The sequence below is a fragment of the Globicephala melas genome, chromosome 8 (genome assembly GCF_963455315.2).
Source record: "Globicephala melas chromosome 8, mGloMel1.2, whole genome shotgun sequence".
Classification (NCBI taxonomy): domain Eukaryota; kingdom Metazoa; phylum Chordata; class Mammalia; order Artiodactyla; family Delphinidae; genus Globicephala; species Globicephala melas.
Window position 1 is genome coordinate 47,424,086 of NC_083321.1, and position 19,174 is coordinate 47,443,259.

General features: G+C 46.2%; 1 protein-coding gene across 7 annotated transcripts in view; it reads right to left on the reverse strand.

The window, feature by feature from the left end:
* Positions 1-19,174, reverse strand: part of LOC115839534 (synaptotagmin-9) — a 265,953-nt gene that overhangs the window by 81,871 nt on the left and 164,908 nt on the right. The gene's annotated exons all lie outside the window — the stretch shown is intronic.

Genomic DNA, 19,174 nt, shown 5'->3' on the forward strand with positions numbered 1-19,174 from the left:
GTTCTTTTTCATGGCTGAGTAGTATTCCGTTGTATATATGTACCACATCTTCTTTATCCATTCATCTGTTGCTGGACATTTAGGTTGCTTCCATGTAGTGCCTACATAGTAGTGAATAGCACTACTATGAACATAGGTGGCATGTATCTTTTTAAATTACAGTTTTGTCTGGATATGTGCCCAGAAGTGGGATTGCTGGATCATACAGTAATTCTATTTTTAGTTCTCTGAGGAACCTCCATACTGTTTTCCACAGGGGCTGTACCAACTTACACTCCCACCAACAGTGCAGGAGGGTTCCCTTCTCTTCACACCCTCTCCAGCATCTGTCATTTGTAGACTTTTTTTTTTAACTTAAAAAAATATATAAATTTATTTATTTATATTGTTAATTTTTGGCTGTGTTGGGTCTCCATTGCTGCGTGTGGGCTTTCTCTAGTTGCGGAGAGCAGGGGCTATTCTTCATTGCGGTGCGTGGCCTTCTCATGGCGGTGGCTTCTCTTATTGCGGAGCACGGGCTCTAGGCACGTGGGCTTCAGTAGTTGTGGCATGTGGGCTCAATAGTTGTGGCTCACAGGCTCTAGAGCGCAGGCTCAGTAGTTGTGGCACACGGGCTTAGCTGCTCTGTGGCATGTGGGATCTTCCCAGACCAGGGCTCGAACCTGTGTCCCCTACACTGGGGACACGGGTGAACCCGAATCCACCCTGCTGGTGGATTCTTAATGACTACGCCACCAGGGAAGTCCCATTTGTAGACTTTTTAATGATGGCCATTCTGACGGGTGTGAGGTGGTACCTCATTGTAGTTTTGATTTGCATTTCTCTAATAATTAGCAACGTTGAGCATCTTTTCATATACCTATTGGCCATCTGTATTTCTTCTCTGGAGAAATATCTATTTAGGTCTTCGGCCCATTTTTCGATTGGGTTGTTTTTGTTGTTGTTGTTGTTGAGTTGTATAAGCTGTTTGTATATTTGGGAAATTAAGCCCTTGTTGGTTGCATCATTTGCAAATATTTTCTCCCAGCCCATAGGTTGTCTTTTTGTTTTGTTGATGGTTTCCTTTGCTATGCAAAAGCTTGTAAGTTTGATTAGATCCCATTTGTTTACTTTTGTTTTTATTTCTACTGCCTTGGGAGACTGACCTAAGAAAACACTGGTACGATTTATGTCAGAGAATGTTTTGTGTATGATCTCTTCTAGGAGTTTTATGGTGTCATGTCTTATGTTTAAGTCTTCAGGCCATTTTGAGTTCAGACAATACTACAAAGCTACAGTAATCAAAACATCACGGTATTGGCACAGACATAATGGATCAATGGAACAGAATAGAGAGCCCAGAAATAAACACACACACCTACGGTCAATTAATCACTGACAAAGGAAGCAAGAATATACAGTGGGAAAAAGAAAGTCTCTTCAGCAAGTGGTGGTGGGAAAGTTGGACAGCTGCATGTAAATCAATGAAGTTAGACCACACCCTCTCACCATACACAAAAATATTTCCTTTTTTTTTTTAGCACTGAAGTATAGTTGATTTACAATGTTTCAAGTATATAGCAAAGTGACTCAGTTATATATATACACACACACACACACACACACACACACACACACACATATGTTCTTTTTCAGATTTTTTTCCATTATAGGTTATTACAATTGAATATAGTTGAATATAGTTCCCTGTGCTAACAGTAGGTCCTTAATGTTTATTTTATATACAATAGTGTATATCTGTCAATCCCAAATTCCCAGTTTATCCCCCTACCCTTCTCCTTTGGTAACCATAAGTTTATTTTCTATGTCTGTCATCCATATATTTTTAATGGGTATCAGACAAATGCCAGGCACTGTGACAGATGCTGGGAATACAGATACCATGAGGAAGACACAAATCCTGCTTTCAAAGAGCTCACAGAGGGAGAGATTACAACGTGAGAAGCTCAACAACAGAGATGTGTGTAAAATGCGTAGGAGCAAAGAGCAGGGAAGGACAAACTTCAAGGGGACTGAGGTCTACAGGGAGGATTCTGAAGATGTCTTGAGCTGGGCCATTTAGGCTGAAGGGGAGGCCGTCAGGAGAGAAGGAGGGAAGGCCACCGTGGGCCGAGGAAGTTGGAGGGACTGTCAGAATTTGGTGTGAGAAGTGGAGCAGGAGGAAGTAAGCCTGGGGAGGGGAGAGTGGTTCTGCGTGGTGTGACACCCCTTCCGTGCTCTCAAGCTGTAAGGGGTGGGCTTTTTCACTGGAGCCCCAGACTTAGAGTGACAGGATATCTTGTGATTCACACTCAGCCCGGCATTCAAGTTAATTTAAACTCAGGGCATCTTCCAATACAGACTAAGAGTATTAATGCTGCAGTCACAGAGAGAAAGAACACTGGAGTCACTTCTATGGACATAGCAATAACAAAAAGCAAACATGTAAACCATGGGAGAGCTGCAAACGTTCCCAAACTGGAATGTGTGGACTGCATTTCAAAGGTCAAATGTTCACGTGTGAGGCTATTAGAGAAAGTAATACAAGCCAGAGCATAACTGGTGAAGGTAAAGCCAAGTCTGACGGTGACCCTGGGCTCTGAAGTGTGTGCATGGGTGTGGGTACGCCCATACCCCTGGGAGAAGAACATTCTTTTCTGGATCTAGAAGGAAAATGTGAATGGATATTTCCCTTATATTGTGATTCAAATACAACTGTCCCAGATGCTCTGGAGCACCCTCCAGCTGGCTCTGCTTCCCAACCCACCACCCACATCAGGTACTGGTTCCCAGAGCCCCTTCTGCCAGCTGTGAGACTCATACTGCAGGCCAGCTTGCCAGTCCCTGAATCCTTTCTTATCAGGAAGGCAAACCATCAACAGGCTTAGCCCCACCAATGAATGCCATGTGGTCTGGAACTAGCTGTGCTGCTATTAGCCAGTGAGGCCATATGCCACATGCCTTCAGTTTTTGATTATCTATAGTGATACAAACTTTACAAATCCTTAGAAGAACCCTCTGAAGTTCTTTACTGAAGGATACAGAGATGTAGAGAGATTAGTTTGCCCAAAGCCATGCTAAGTGTCAGAGTTGGAATCTGAACCCAAGATTTCTAACTACAAAGTTTAAGCTTCACAGTATTTACAACAGCCAAGACATAGAAGCAACCTAAATGTCCATCGACAGATGAATAGATAAAGAAGGTGTGATACACACACACACACACACACACACACACACACACACACACACACACACTGGAATACTACTCAGCCTTAAAAAAGAATGAAATAATGCCATTTTCAGCACCATGGATGGGCCTAGAGATTATCATATGAAGTGAATTAAGTCAGAAAGAGAAAGACAAATACCACATAGTATCACTTATATGTGGAATTTAAAATATGACACAAACGAACTTTTCTACGAAACAGAAATGGACTCTCAGACATAGAAAACAAAGGAAAGGGGGTGGGGGAGGGATAAACTAGGAGTTTGAGATTAGCAGATACAAACTACTATATATAAAATAGGTAACAATAGGGGCTTCCCTGGTGGTGCAGTGGCTGAGAGTCCGCCTGCCGATGCAGGGGATATGGGTTCGTGCCCCGGTCTGGGAAGATCCCACGTGCCGCGGAGCGGCTGGGCCCGTGAGCCATGGCTGCTGAGCCTGTGCGTCCGGAGCCTGCGCTCCGCAACGGGAGAGGCCACAACAGTGAGAGGCCCGCGTACGCAAAAAAAAAAAAAAAAAAAAAAAAAAGATAACAATAAAGTCCTACTATATAGCACATGGAACTATAGTATATTCAATATCCTGCAATAAACCATAATGGAAAAGAATATGAAAAAGAATATATATATATATGTATAACTGAATCACTTTGTTGTATATCAGAAACTAGCACAACATTGTAAATCAACTACACTTAAATTTAAAAAAATTTAAAAAATAAAATGAAATAAAAAGTTTAAGGTTTAGCAATTATATCATTCCTAAACGCACCGTGTAAGTTCAGTCTATATATCTGAGCTTCTGCCTTGGTTTTCCAGATACTCTAAATCTAGCCAGATGAGGTAACTTTAAGAAACCCTAATCCAAGCTAGCAGCCTGCCGCAGGTGCTGCATATCCCACTTCAGCTTCCTACCCTCTTATTCCATTTCTCTGGATTCCCCTGGCCAGTGGCCTGCATGTGTATCTCACTTGCCCCCTCAGCTCTATACCCCATTCTTCCCTGTTACGACCTTAGTTTCACCTCTTCATTTGCATAGTCCCTCCAGACTGCTTTGGGTAGAGCTCTCCCAAAATGCCCAGCCTTAGGGACTACCTCTGTACCTGGTTTGTTATGGCCTTACCTAAGGCCTGCTTAGAGGGCTGGGCTATGACCTCAGCCCATCTTTTAACAGTCCCCATACCCAGGAATACCATCAGCAGAGGCCATGCTGCCAGTGGTCAAATCACAGTATAGCTCCAAACTGACCTCTATAACTGTGCTTTGCTCACTTGGTGAAGTCTCCTTATGTGCTCTTAGCTGGAATCAAGCTCAGCCCCTGGGAATACTGTGGAGCAGCCTACTGGTCTACCCCTTCTTCACCTGGGTGACATTTCTGGGCCTTGATCCTGCCTGGTCCCAGCATCCTTGTTTTCCTACTCTGGACAGTGCCACTAAGTCCCCAGAACACTTTTGGTCTGCCAGCCCACAGGATGAAGGGATTAAAGAAGTTTCAACACCTCTGGCAGAGTGGTAAGGTCACTTCTACCAGGAATCTCACAAAAAAAGCTTTTGTAAACAAATTTCTCCCAGGGAAAGTCAGGTATACAAGTCAGGCATGAGAAAAAGTAGTTGAGTTTTTCCAGGAGAAGGACAATTTTGAGTATGCCACGGGTGTATTGTGCTGGGGCTCAGTCCTTTTTGCCTCTCTTGTGGGAGGAAGACTTGAAAAACTCAACCAACCCCCCAAAATAAGCAAATTACAATCTCTTTCTAAATTCTTGTAACCTAATGAGCTGTTTCTCAGCCAAGATTTCTGTTAAATGAGGTATAAGGAAAGAGTTTTCTGTAGTTCAGAAGAGCAATGACCCGGTAGGAATGGTGGTGGGATGGGGTGGTGGAGACTGTGCCATCAAGGTCGGAGACAGCAGTGGTGGTTCAAGGACTGGTGGCTGTCAGGCTGCCTCGCCGCTTCCAGTGCTGGTACCGGGCCCATTTCAGGGGGCAGAAGCAGCAGCGTCCTTGCTATCGGGAAGCGCCAGGGGTTTAGAAGGTATCAGGAACTTCAGTGGCATCAACAAGATGTACTGGTTACAATCTTATCTGAACAGAGGGGATTTTAAGCAAATTCAATTGTTCTGAGACATATGGATTTGATTTGAATTAAATTGAATTGAAACTAAAGATGAGAACTGTCCCAATGAAAACTGTAATGTGAAGTGACATTTCTATCACAAAAATGACAGCTGATGTGAGACAGGCCATTGAGACTGACCCCAAATTAAGAACATGAAAAGATTAAGTAGATCATTAGATAATATCTGCCTGTGAATTGGAAAATGGGTTTCGATTACAGGAAGTATCTAAGGGCTTTGAAATAAGAAGCTTGTCAAAAATTGAAGTGACTCATTACATGATTCAATCTTATTATACTTAATACTGTTAAACTTGTATTTTAAAATTTTATTTTTTAAATAAACAAAAATCTTGGGATTTCATTGACTATTTATTACTTAACACAGCTCTTCAAATATATGAAGAGGGCTTCTCTGGTGGCGCAGTGGTTGAGAGTCCGCCTGCCGATGCAGGGGATACGGGTTTGTGCCCCGGTCCGGGAAGATCCCACATGCTGCGGAGCGGCTGGGCCCGTGAGCTATGGCCGCTAAGCCTGCGCGTCCGGAGCCTGTGCTCCGCAGCGGGAGAGGCCACAGCAGTGAGAGGCCCGCGTACCGCAAACAAAACAAAACAAAAAAACAAATATATGAAGAAACATAATGCCTGGCCCGCTTAGAATCTGATTCTTCCCTTCCCAATTTCCCCAAGGAGGGCGTTCTCTAGTCTTCACTCCCCCTCACATCTTGAAGAATCAGTATGTTAAAGAAAGAAAGCAGTGTGAATGTAACTGCATTTCCAGCCAGGAGATTGGGGCAAAAGACAGAAAATGGAAGCGTCCATCTGGGTAATAACTACTATCTATTGAGCACTCAAGCACCCTGCTTTGTCCTAAGAGCTTTGCAAACCTCTCATTCAATACTTGTCTCGACCCTCTGGGACAGATGTTACAGTTACTTTTTTTTACAGAGGTAACTGAGTCTGAGAAAGGCCAAACAACAAAGGTTGTAAATGGCAGAGCCAGGATCTGCCATCACGCGTTTATGGATCCAAATGTGTGCTCTTAGGTACTCTGCCCAGGATGGCAAATTATGGCACCTTGAATGCCAATTCCACTACAGCGCCCTTCTAAGGATTCTCAGCTCAGAAAAGAACTCGGAACAGTCCAGACTTCATAGGAAAGCATGTTAAGATCCATTGTCAGGTCAACCTTGAGGGGAAGGTGGTGAATGGTGACATGTGTGACATGCAGGCTGTTACTGAGAGGGGTTCATCAGAAACAAGCAAGGAGCAGGGCTATAAGTGAGGCACCGTTCATGAGATGAGTGTTGTCATGGTTTTTCAGATGAAGGGGCAAGTTAGGGAACTGCCGCAAGGAAAAACTTATTCTACCTGATGAAGTCAAGTAGAGGATTTTTGGGTTGGTTACTCCAGGTTTACATTCAGTACATTTATTAATTAATTGGTTCAACAAGCATTTATTGAGCACCAGGCAAATGTGCTGACCGCTAGAAACAAGAAGATAACCAACGCACACCCTGCTCTTGAAGAGCTCAGTTGTCAATAGATGACTAGAGAACCGAGGATGATGAGCAAGAAGAAAGAGTAAATGAGGTCTTATCAGGAAGCTTGATTGTAACTGTTAAGCAGTATGTGCATATGCATGCGTGTGTGTGTGTGTGTGTGTGTGTGTGTGTGCACGCACGCGCACAGGCGCACATAGCTCCATCTACTCAAATCAGGGAAGGAAGAAAAAAGTTATGATAAAAAAATTGGGTAAGGGTGAAAGTTGAAAGGTTCCTAGGATATATGTGATGCACTGGATTGAGGAAAAAATTCCCATTTTAGAAGCCTGAGGATGTCTCCCACTGACAATGCAGCTAGAAGAAGCCAACCATAAGAAGAGACTTCCTTTGTTAATGCACAGCTTTGGTGAAATCTCCCTGGGAGGCAGCCCATGCCCGGTCCCAGGTCTGTGCACAGGTAGCCTACCTTTGTAATTTGGGACTCAGATCTCTGCTAATCTCAGTCACTATAGAGGACTTGAACAGATAATTCTATTCCTGTTATTTGGGAAAGTAACTTTGTAATGCCAGAAAGGTATAACATACAAGAATAACAAATGAGGAAGTAATGATGCTTTTGTGTTAAGTCATATTTATTTAAGTGTAATAACACAATTTTGCTTCGTTTATGTTTTGTTCATGTTTTTAAAGTAAATGCTTAATGAAATAATATAGTAGAAATTTATCAGACTTACGATTTTTAGTGCATATATTTAGGAGAACATAACTTGTTAAATTTATAGTCAATATTCAAATGCTTAGGAAAATCCAATATACTAAATTTATGAATTTGATTTTTAAGATGTTGAAATGCTCAAGGCAATTTAATCTAAATGTATAAGATTTTATTTATTACCATTATAGGAGTTAACAGTCCTTGAGAACAATTCTGTTTAACACCTACTGTGTTAGATATCTGAAGTGTTTCATATAATCACATTTTAAATTTGTGACCTTAGTTTGAAATGTTTAAGGGAAAATAGTCAAATCAATTGCTTAAACAGTGTTTAAATATTAGAAGAATTTTTTGCTAGATTTATAAGGTTTTTTCCCCATTAATTTGAAATATTTAAGAGAATTTGATTAAGTGTGAAATTGGCTTTAGAACTCTAGGGAAATTTAATCTGTCAAATTAATGAGCTAATTGAGAATAAAGCAAAGAACAAGTAAAAATGAGCATTTTAATTTCAAAACAAAATGATTAGATTTATAATCATTGTAACAGTTAACACTAGGTAGGATCTAGTATGTACTGTTTTAAGCATATTGCATATATTAATCTATTTACTCCTCACCACGATTCTTTGAGGTGGGTTCTATTATTATCCCCACTTTATAGATGAGGAAATTGAGGTACAGAGATGTTAAATGACTGCTTTACCAAGTGCTACAGTCCGAATTGTGTACCCTCCAAAATTCATCTTTGCAGATGGGGTCAGAGCAGGTAATCAGGGTCAGATGACATCATGAGGGTGGGGCCTTCATGATGTGATTAGTGTCCTTATAAGATGAGACACCAGAGAGCTCTCTCTGCTTCTCTTTCTTTCTCTCTACCTACCATGTGAGGACACAGTGAGAAAGTTGCCACCTGCAATCCAGGAAGAGAGCTTTCACCAGAACCCAATCATGCTGGCACCCTGACCTCTAACTTCCAGCCTCCAGAACTGTGAGAAAATTAATTTCTGTCGTTTTAGGCCCCCAGTCTGTGGTATTTTGTTATGGCAGTCTGAGCTAAGACACCAAGTATATTAGTTTCCTAGGGCTGCCATAACAAAATACCACAAACTGGGTGGCTTAAGTCAACAGAGATTTATTCTCTCACAGTTCTGGAAGCCAGAAGCCTGAAATCAACATGTGAGTGGGGCCATGCTCCCTCTGAAGGCTGTAGGTAAGAATTTCCCCTTGCTTCTTCCTAGCTTCTGGTGGGTACCGGCAACCCTTGGCTCTTTGGCTTACAGCTGCATCACTCCAATTCCTGTCTTTATTATCATGCTGCATTCTCCCTGTGTGTCCCTCTGTGTCTTCACATCGTCTTCTTATAAGGACACTAGTCACTGGATTTCGGTCCCATCATTTGGGGCCCAGTACAACTCCATTTTAACTTAACTACATATATCTACAAAAACTATTTCCAAATAAGGTCACATTCTGAGGTTCTAGGTAGATAGGAATTTGGGGAGGAACACTATTTAACCCAGTATCCCATGTCACCATATTCACCACATTGACAAACCCAATGTCAGTTCTCAGTCCTCATTTTACTTGACCTATTGGCAACATCTGACAGATCTGATCATCCCTTTCTCCTGGAAACAACTGCTTTTCTCTTGTCTTTGGATAGTACAAGTTTCTTACTACTACAATGACTTTCTCTTTCCTATTCTCTGTTGGTTTCTCCTCTTTCCCCTACTTTTTTTTTTTCCCCTACTTTTAAGTGTTGGAATGTCCCAATTTTTAGTCCTTGGGCCTCTTCTCTTCTCCATTTACATCTCAACCACAACTTTACAACTACAGTTTGACCTACCTCTGGAAATCTAGATTTCTGTATCTAACTGCCACTGATGTCTCCCTGTAGATGCATCCAACAGATGCTTCAAATGTAGTAGGTCCAATTCCTGACTGCCCTGCGCAGGGGCTCCACTTGCAGTCTTCCTCAGCTCACTTCATGGCAACTCCATCTTTCCAGTTGCTCAGGCCCCAAACATTGGAATCATCCCTTTGCTTGTCTGTCACACTCTACATCAGGAAATCCTAATAGGTCTCCTTCCAAAATATATCCAGAATGTAACCACTTCTCACCTCTACTGTTTCCATCTAGGTAACAGTGGCAGACTCCTAAAGGTCTCCCCACTTTCACCCTTGCCCTGATATAGTCTATTCCCAGCACAGAACCAGAGGGAACAATTGTAAGCCCAGGCCATGTCATATCTCTCTTCAAAATGTTGCAATGACTTTCCTGTTCATCTCAGAGTGTGAACCAAAGTCCTTATGAAGATCTACTAGGTTCTTTGTAATTGGGCCCTGCCCACCCTGTGTACCGTCCTGATCTCACTCCTATTACTCTCCCTCTCACTCCCTCTGCAACTCCCACACTGCTCTCCTCACTGTTCCTTGTACGAAGTTCCTTAAGGCCTCAGCGCTGGCTGTTCCCTCAGCCTGCTTTTCCACATGGCTTGCTCACTCATCTCCTTCAGGTATTTGCTCAAATGTAAGAATTCTTCTTGAGACCTACCATTACCTCTATTAAAATTAACCTCCCTTTAAAAAACACAACCAACCAACAAAAAAAAACCATTACCACATTTCTGATTCTCCTTACTTTCTTGTATTTTTTGTAGTACTTATCACCTTCAATATTATATACTGTGTTCATTTACAATGTCTATTTTCTGTTTCTTTCACTAGAATATAAGCTTTATGAGGGCAAAAGTTTTTGTCTATTTCTTTCTCACAGATGTATACCCAGAGTAGTGTGGTACTCAATCAATACTTACTGGACTGATCATTACTTGGACAGAATGGCACAATACGACAAATTATGCAGGAATGCAAAGAGGAATCTTGAAAGATTGCTGAGATAAGCAACCAGCATGGTGATTACAACCATGAAGGAATTCTGAGCTTCCTGTAGGAAACAGTCATGGATCTCCCAATGTGCTTTTAAACTAAGGTGATTCTTTTGCAGAGACATTTATGGAACTGTCTGCCCTTTTGTGTTGCCACAAATATCATCTGTGATAATGACTGGGAATTTGACTGCATTGATTTAACTCTCATGGGCGTCATCTTGCAGTTGGAGAACTGAGTGCTGGAAGGAAGGTAGAGCTCATTTAGTCCTCAAGAAAAGGGAGCTTCTCTGGCTTTCAGAGCTAGCCCTGGGTTACTTTTATATATTAATAGAACCATATGCCTGTATGTTTGAAAATATGACATGCAGAGTCTTCCTAACAAATCAGCAATCATGTTCCAAGTTGTAAGATAGAAGGAATTGGAATTCTATCCAGCAAGAAATTATTCGACACTGACTTTGTGCCAGGCATTCTGCCAGGTACTGGTTATACAATGATGAATAACAGGCTCTGTCCTCAAGGAGCCGTTGGATGCGCTGCAGGTGACTCATACACAGATAATATCAAGCGACACCAAATGTTAAGTTAGGGGTGGGCCAGGGTACTAGGAGAAGAGAACTCAGACAAGAGACATTTAACTCACAGCGGGACGATCTTCAGAATGCTTCCTGAAGAAGATGACTTCAGGAATGCTTAAAAGATGAGCTGGATCTAGCCAGGCAAAGAGGGGTGGAAAGGACAGCACACACACAAAAAGAAGTGAAAGCAGGAGTAGGGGCCATGGGGTGAATAAAAAGCATGGTGTGGACCACCAATGATTGGGCATGGCCTCAACATAATGCAAGGGGGAGATGAGGAAGGAGTCACAGAGGATTCTGAATGCCAAAATAAAGAACTGGATCTTGTTCTGGACAGAGGGCAGTTACTGAAGGATTTCAAGTACAGGAGGAACACGGTCAGATTTGTGTTTTAGGACTTGGACCCCAGAAGCAGTGTGGAGATTGGATTGGAGAGCACACAAGAGAGCAGGGAAACCAGAGCAAGTGAGCATGTGGGAGCAGCCGAAGCACCCCTCGTGCCTTCGTAGTCCCCATCACCCTGGCAGTGAAGACGGGAAGGAGATAGTGGGTTTCGGCTCCTGAGAGCTCTATTAGGAGCTGGCCCCCAAATAGGACTAGAGTCTTTAAGTTCAGTGTTTCCTGAAAAGGGACAAATGGTGCTCTGAAAAAGAACAAAGAGCCACAAATGCCAAAGAGATCATGAACGAAGAGCCATATATCTACCCCCAACTGCCCCTAAACATTAGCGCACGGTAAACGGACGCTAGATCACATTAGCGCACAGTAAATGGATGCTAGATCTGTGCACCTGTGAACTTGACTTCGGGATACTACCTTTATGGATGGTGGGCATTTTCTGGCTAAAGAACAGGACCCCAATGTCCTCGAGCTCTCATTGGCTGACACTGGGGGGGTGCACCCAGCCTGCTGCAGGTGTGGGTGCGTTGCATTTCTCCTCGGACGCTTCCACCCACTGTAAGTAGCTGTGTGCAGGCTTCATCTGTCTTAATCCTCCCCCAGGCACGCTCACACCGACCAATCCCCTCCTGTCCTCTGATCACCGCATACTGGAGACTTATCCGTGGACCACAGAGGAAAGCCTCAGTCACCACTGTAGCAAAGGTCAACAAGGAGCCCAAATCAGTTAAATACAGTGAATTTAACTGATTCAGACCTCAAGGGGTTCACGGTCAAGGGAGAAGACAGATGTATTTAACAAACTATAAAGCTAGAGGCGGTAAGTGGTCGATGGGAGTCGCCATCAAAGTATTAAGGGAACGCTTCGTGCTAAGTGGGGTGCAGTTCACAGAAGAGGTGGCACTTAGACTGAACCCTGAGGATTAGGTAGGATTTATACGGTGAGAGTGTAGAGGAACAGTATTCTAGGGCAAGGAAGCATCAGGAGAAAAGGTACAAAATAGAAAATTAATTTGGAAAACATAAATAGGTATGACTATTTACCTAAAAGCTTCCATGTAAGCTTTTGAAGGAGAAAGACTTGGTCAAACCTGGGTTCTCCTTCCTAAGATGAATGGCTTAGAATGAGAAGGAAACGACTGAGGGGCTGCTGAAATCGCTTCCACAGAGCACCTGAGGGAGAGGTGACAGGCACCGGGCGACCTCCTTCTCAGGCACCTGCTGGGGCCAGTCTCACCTGACTGGGTAGTGATGCCGGGATGTGCCTGCCCTGAACCAACTCCTGATTGTGCCGGTTGGACACAGCCTCAGGCCACACAGAGCACTGGAGCCAAGGGTGTGGCCAGGTCTACCTAAACCACATGGACACAGAGGGAAGCCAGCGGATCCTCAAGGAAAATGGGGTTGTTTTACCAGAAGAGGAGAGAAGAAACACTGCGTATGAAAAACCCTAAGGGTCCACTTCAGAGCTTTTCCCGTTAAGATAACCAGGGAAAATCATGTTGCAATCTGAAGGAATCAAATCTTTGCAGCTACAAAGTTTAGCCTTAGCAGAATACAACATTGAAAAACACATTTGTGGGAAAAAACTCCACAGAATATAACATGACTTCTAAAATGAAAAGGAGTATTCCATTAGCTTTTAGGATTTTTTTTTTTTTAATGGGGCTTTCAGTTAATCAGTTTTACTGTATACTGTTCACTGCACATCCTACTGGTTTTGAAAATTATGGTTATATTGAAGCAGATGATTTAGGTGGGGGGAAGAAACAGCAGAAACAGAACAACTGAAAGTAAATTAGCAAAAAACTTACATGACAAATCATTTGGGAATGTGAAGTTAAGGAACACTGAATTAGTGCCAGCAGGATGAAAACAAAAGAAATTTCCGCAAAGTTCTTAGGCATTGTTTTAGTTTTGTAGTCTTCATTGAGCTGAATAATAACAGCACAGAGGGGAAAAATCTTTTAGAACCAGCAGAGCTGACCAAGCATGTGACAACCTGGTTGTGTCTGACTGATAAAGCTGCGTCTTCTTCCAAGCTGAAGATTTGCTGGGATGTGTAGGTTCCTGCAATTTTTTTTCTAGGGAGAGGGCAGGGGAAGAAAAAGAAGAGTGCACCTGGAACAGCTATAGGTTGCCTACTTCAACTTGATGATGAAGTGGTGAAGAGACAGCCTTTCCTAAGGGGGCGGAGAGAGGTCCCCATCTGGATCTAGCCCAAACAGCCTTGGTTTCTATGCCCAAGAAGCAATGGCACAGAAGAACACTGTGATGTTAAAAGCTCTGTATGGAATCAGAAACATCTTAGTTTAAATCTGGATTAGTCAGCTTTTGCTGCAGTAACAAACAACCCCCAAATCTCAGTTGCTTTCAGCAATAAATTTGTGGGTTGGCTACAGCTCTGCTGGGCTCAGCTGGACCTGGCTCCAGACAGGTAGAGGTCTGCTTCTGAGTCTTACTGTTTGTTCCAGGACCCAGGGAATTCCTATGACAGAGGCCAAAAGCTCAAGGGGTCAAATAAAAATATGTGATGCTTATTAAAGCCCTCACTTGGAACTGTCACCCCACCCATAGCCTACTGGATAAAGCAAGTCACAGGGCCAAGTCCAAGTCATTGGAGTATAAGGCCCTCAGAGAGTGTGGAGAGGGCATATGCCAATGGGCAGACAATGCCATCGACTTCATTATGCTAGCTCTACCACTTAATGGCCTCTCGATGTTTGATAAGTTAGTTCAGCCTCAACTTTTTTCATCTGGGGAGATAATACTGTTTACCTCACAGGGTGAGGGTTAAATTAGATGATGCATGTACAGCACTTAGCACAGTGCCCTGGATGGAGGAGATGTCACATGTAGGAAAGCTAATGTTGTCTTATTATTAATCTGAGGCATCAGATTACAGGTAAGGTGTGCCTGCTTGTCAGGAGCCCAGTGACCGGCACTGGGGAGAAGGTGGGACGCAGGATTGGCAGGTCACATGGGCACAGACCAGGGTAGCAGAAGAGGAGGGCGGTCAGGCACGCACGTAAGAGTTGAAGGTGGTGGGAAGGCCAGGGGCACTAGACCCAAGGCTCATGAACATGGGGTGATGAACGCATGGACGCACGGGTGAGAGATGGCTCACGTCCCCTCTCAAACAACTCTGGGAGAGCAGCTGGGTTGGGAGAGCTTGTGCCTTTATCTTCCCACCCCCGGGGCAGCCTGGTCGCCCTACTTCCTCCAGGTAAGGCATACTTGGTCCCTGAGGCCAAACCTGCCAGGCCTCACTCCCTCACCTTCCACCCACTGTCCAGTAGCCTCTCCTCTCCCTACTGCCCCCCACATCCTGTCCTGTACTTCCCCTGCCACGAATGAATCCCCCCTTTGAACCATCCCCAGTCCTCCTCTGGGGCTTTCCATCTGCTGTCCATTCTTGACCTTTATCAAAGACTCCATCCGTCTCCTCCCCTTAAGTCAATCCTGCTTCTCTCTGATGTCACGACTCTGCCACCCTCTCCTTCGATCCCTTGAACTCCCCACACCTCAGGGTGGGGTGGTGGCATCGTCTCTTTTGCTCCTTGATGCCTTTGTTTCTACACCTTCTTGTAATACCGCCCGTCTACCCTCGACCTCTCCTGCTACCACCAGGAGGAAAGGTCGAGGGTAGATGGCCTCTTGGCCACCTCCTTCATCTGTGCTCCGGTTTTCCCTTCCAACCCCCAGTCCCACACTAATAACCAGGCCAGGGAGGTGTCCCACTTGGGTGCCAACACATCCCACTGTGACACCAGAGCTGGGCATACGGTGGCAGTGGCGGGTGAGGAGAGTAACGCAGATTTCTGGAAAAGCTTTAGAGATGCAGCCTCTGACTCAGTGTGCCTACTGCAGAATTATTTCGGAGGTGAGTTATTTATACAAAAGGTGAGTTATTTTGAGAGAATTCTTTGTGCTCTGAAGCAGAGGGGATTTTGCCACTTTATCAAACGATTTCAGTGAAGTCTGGAAAACGAAATCCATGCGCTACATAACGCTGGAGATGGTGGGTACAGTTGGTATTTTCAGCATAGACTGAAGTGGGATAATCACAGCGTGAAACTGCAGTAAGTAAAGCACAGTCGTTTCGCTGAAGCAGACACACGCACATGCATGGGATGCTTTCTTCTTTGGAGCAGGAGATGTGTGCCGCTACCCTGGTCTCCACTGTGTGGCCAGTGCGGCCGGGACTAGAGCTCTGAGTGGAGAAGATAAGACCCCGTGAGGGGTCTGTGTACACACCGCTCGTCTCACAGGAGCCTTCAAAGGCAATGATGTTTCCCGCAAGCCTCAGGCTAGACCTCCACACCTGAGCACGGCTTCCTCGCACGGCAAAGGCTGTTTGCAGAAGAGATCTGAGACAGAAGCAGGTGGTTCTGAAGTCCTGTCGGAGGCCGTGGCCTCCTCTGCCCACTGTCCTCCCTCCCTGCTGCCTCGCCATCTCGTGCCTTCTCAGGTTGACAAGCAAAGTTACAAAATCGTCTCGGAATGCGAAATAGCCCAAAGTCTGCAGAAGCCTGAAGCCCAGCTGGATTTCTCTCTTCGTGGACTGTTCAGACTTTTCCTAAAAGCCCTTCCTGAGCAGGAGATCCCATACTGTCGGTCCAAGCACGGGATGCTGTCTGTGAGTGTTTCCATTCACCTTTCAGTGGGTAGAAGTTGAAACACGTCAACTTCCAGAATCGTGCACTGAGTGTCAGTGAAGGACCCCCGGTCCGGGAGTCAGGAAAGGGGCTTGTGTAACTCATGCTGAGCACGTGGGAAGCTCGGCCCTGCCCTCTTGCCTCCCTCCTTCCCTTCATCTGTCTTTCTCTCCTTCAGCCAGTTCTGAGCACCTCCTCATGAGGCGGGGTCTTACCCAAGGCTGTGCAGGGACTCAGAGACACATGAGATTCCATCCCTGCTCCCAGGGAACTCATCGTCTAATCAGGAAAACACACACAAAGTTACAACGCAGCCTTATGCGAGCTATCACCTAGGTATTTACACAGAGAGGAGGCTATGCTTGGGTTGTATCCTAAGGAAGTCTGCACCGCCGTTCTGGGGAGGTGTCCCGGGCAGATGGAACGGCACAGGCAAAAGCAGACCGACACCACAGCGCAGCGTCTCTGCATCCTAGAATTAGCTGGTGTGGTGTGGCTGGGGCATAATATGTCGAGGGAGAGAGAGAGAGAGAGGGAGAAGCCCGGCTGTGAAGGGCTCTGTGTGCACTCTAAGGAACCTGGGTTCTACCCTGTGAAAGGAAGCCAGGGAGAGTGAGAGGGAAAGACAGAATTGGGCTGGGGTGGCCGGGAGACATGAAGCTAGCAGGCAATTCCCATATGCACTCACCAGGGCACAGGGGAGCCGGCTGCACGTCTCCTGCTCAGAGGGGCTCTGATACTAAGTCGAGACTGCTCAGACCCCCAAATATACTGTGGTACCGCAGCGGAAAGCCTTAGCATCTGTCAGCCAGTGCTCTCGCCAGCCCTGCAGACACGCATACTTCCAAGTCACCAATTCCCGCAGGTCAAAGCTAAAGGACAGCAGGATGTGCGAGCGCTTGGGCCCCAGGAGTACAGGTAATGTCGCGGTCACGGCCAGGTTCTGCTGGGACCCAGGGTGGACACCGCAGGTGGTGCTGGTATGGGTGTACCCTGTGCGTCCTTCCCTAGCTCCTCTCAAGGACTGAGCCTTTACTGCTCCCTGGATGGGCGTCATTCTGTTACTCTGGAGTCATTGCAAGAGGCCCAGGGGGCTGACCAGGACCAAGGTGGCTCACAGACAGAAAGGCAGGCAGCGACCACCTGCCCACATGATCCAGGAAGAAGGGAGGAGAAGCCTTGCGCCTCCCACAGGGAGCTCGGGGTATCCACCCGCCACTTCTCCTTGAGGGAGTTGACACAAGGGCCATGTGGCTGGTAGGTGTCGAGCCGGAATGCCAGGGAGGGCTTTTCCTTCCCTTGCTCTGGGAATGCCGGAGTCCAGGTTCTTAAGGGACCACCCTGTGGTACCAAATGCTGAGTTTAGGAGTCAGGAAGCTGCCATGATGTCACTGGGCCTGGAGACACTGGATGGGAGGACAAGCCCCACAGAAGGCCCTTCTGGGAGGTCCCAAAACAGGAGAACCAGGGTCTGCCTAGTGTGTCTGGCCAGCAATCCAACAGCCCTGTGGGCCTGGTTCCTACTTCAATAATAATGACAGTAATAAGAGTTAATATCTCTTAAGCTTACACTAGGTACTAGGCACTCTTTTAATTGCTTTACATTTACTAATTCACTTAATTCGTACAACTCTAGAAGGCAGTTGAAAAACAAACTCCGCTTTACAATCCTTCCAACAATAACAGTGACCATCCATGAACATCTGGCTCTGTCACATCACTGGCTGGGAGCCTCTCATCCTCTCATTTGCTCTGCAGCCCTGCCTCAGGGCCGGGCATAGCTGTAAGATGAGATGGGTGCCCTCCAGGCCAGTCTGGCACCTGGGTGGTGCTGTGCTGGGGGCTGGTTCCCAGTCTGGGGCTCGTGCAGGGGCAGGAGCCAGCCCCGGGGGCCAGTTCCATGCTGGCTGCAAGAGTTGGGCTTTTTAGCAAGCTCAGCGGAAAGAGCCCCATGCTACGGACAGGAGGACAGGATGGCCTAAGCCCAGACACTGGCCAGGGGGCTGCTGCAGCAGTCTGGAAGAGTCGGCTCCCAAACAGGGGACTTCCCCCAGCACCCTCCGGTGTAGACAGTGTCTCTGGGATCCCAGATTTAGGCACAGAGTCAGAAGAGCTGATCTGGCCCAAGAGCCCTGCCTATTAGAGAAGTTAGTTGTCTCTCTGGTATCACAAGGCAAGGAAGCAACTGAATCCTGTGGGTCAGCAGCCCCCTGGCCGCCAACTGATGTAGAACAGAAAGCAGCTTAAGACAGAAACTTGGGGCATAACTGTATCCAACTGTGAGTCCACGAAAGCATCTGAGAGAGACAGAAAAGGGCCGTCAGAGGTTTGGGAGGGAAGAAGGCTTGTTCGGGGAGCTGCCAGAGCAGTGAGGTCAGGTTCCTGGAGAAGCACGGGGGCAGCAGCTGAGGGAGGGCAGGCTCAGAAAGGATAGGGTCGCAGAGCAAGGGGCTTCTGAGTGGGTCACCACCGAGGGAGGTCAGGGCGGAGGGGCAGCAGCTGTGAAGCCCAAGGCTGGCGCCACAGGCTCTCAGCAGCCGCTGGGCCTCGCGGCGGCACATTTCTGGGCACTCCGGTTCTCCCTCTGCTTCTCTCCTTCCCTGGTACCCACTTGTATGCTGACTAACAGCGATGATTCCAACTTCCCGAGCGCCCATTAAGTGTCAGACACTGTGCTGAACACGTTACATTACTTTCTCACGTTTAAGTCTCCCAACAGCTCTACGAGGCAGGGCCTATTACTGTCCCATCACAGTGTTGAATAATCTGAGGCTTGCAGAGGTTCAAAGACCGGCTCAAGGACACACAGCTGGGAAGCGGGAGGGCAGAAACGTGAGCCCAGGGCTCTGACTGCAGAGCCCCTGCTTCTAAACATCACAAGCTTCCGGTTCCCAGAGGGAAAAGACCTCGTCCCTGCCTTTGAGCTAGTGGGTGGTGGCCCAGGGCCCCTGCAAAAGTCCAGCGGGGGGGGGGGACCCTCCTGGAGGCCTCTTGGCAACCAAACCAAAGCCCCTCCCTTCTGCCCCCAGGTTCCTCTAGGTTCCAGTGGTAATCCTGCTCTGCAAAATCACAGGGAGATGAAAGGTGAAAGCCTGCGTCCCTCC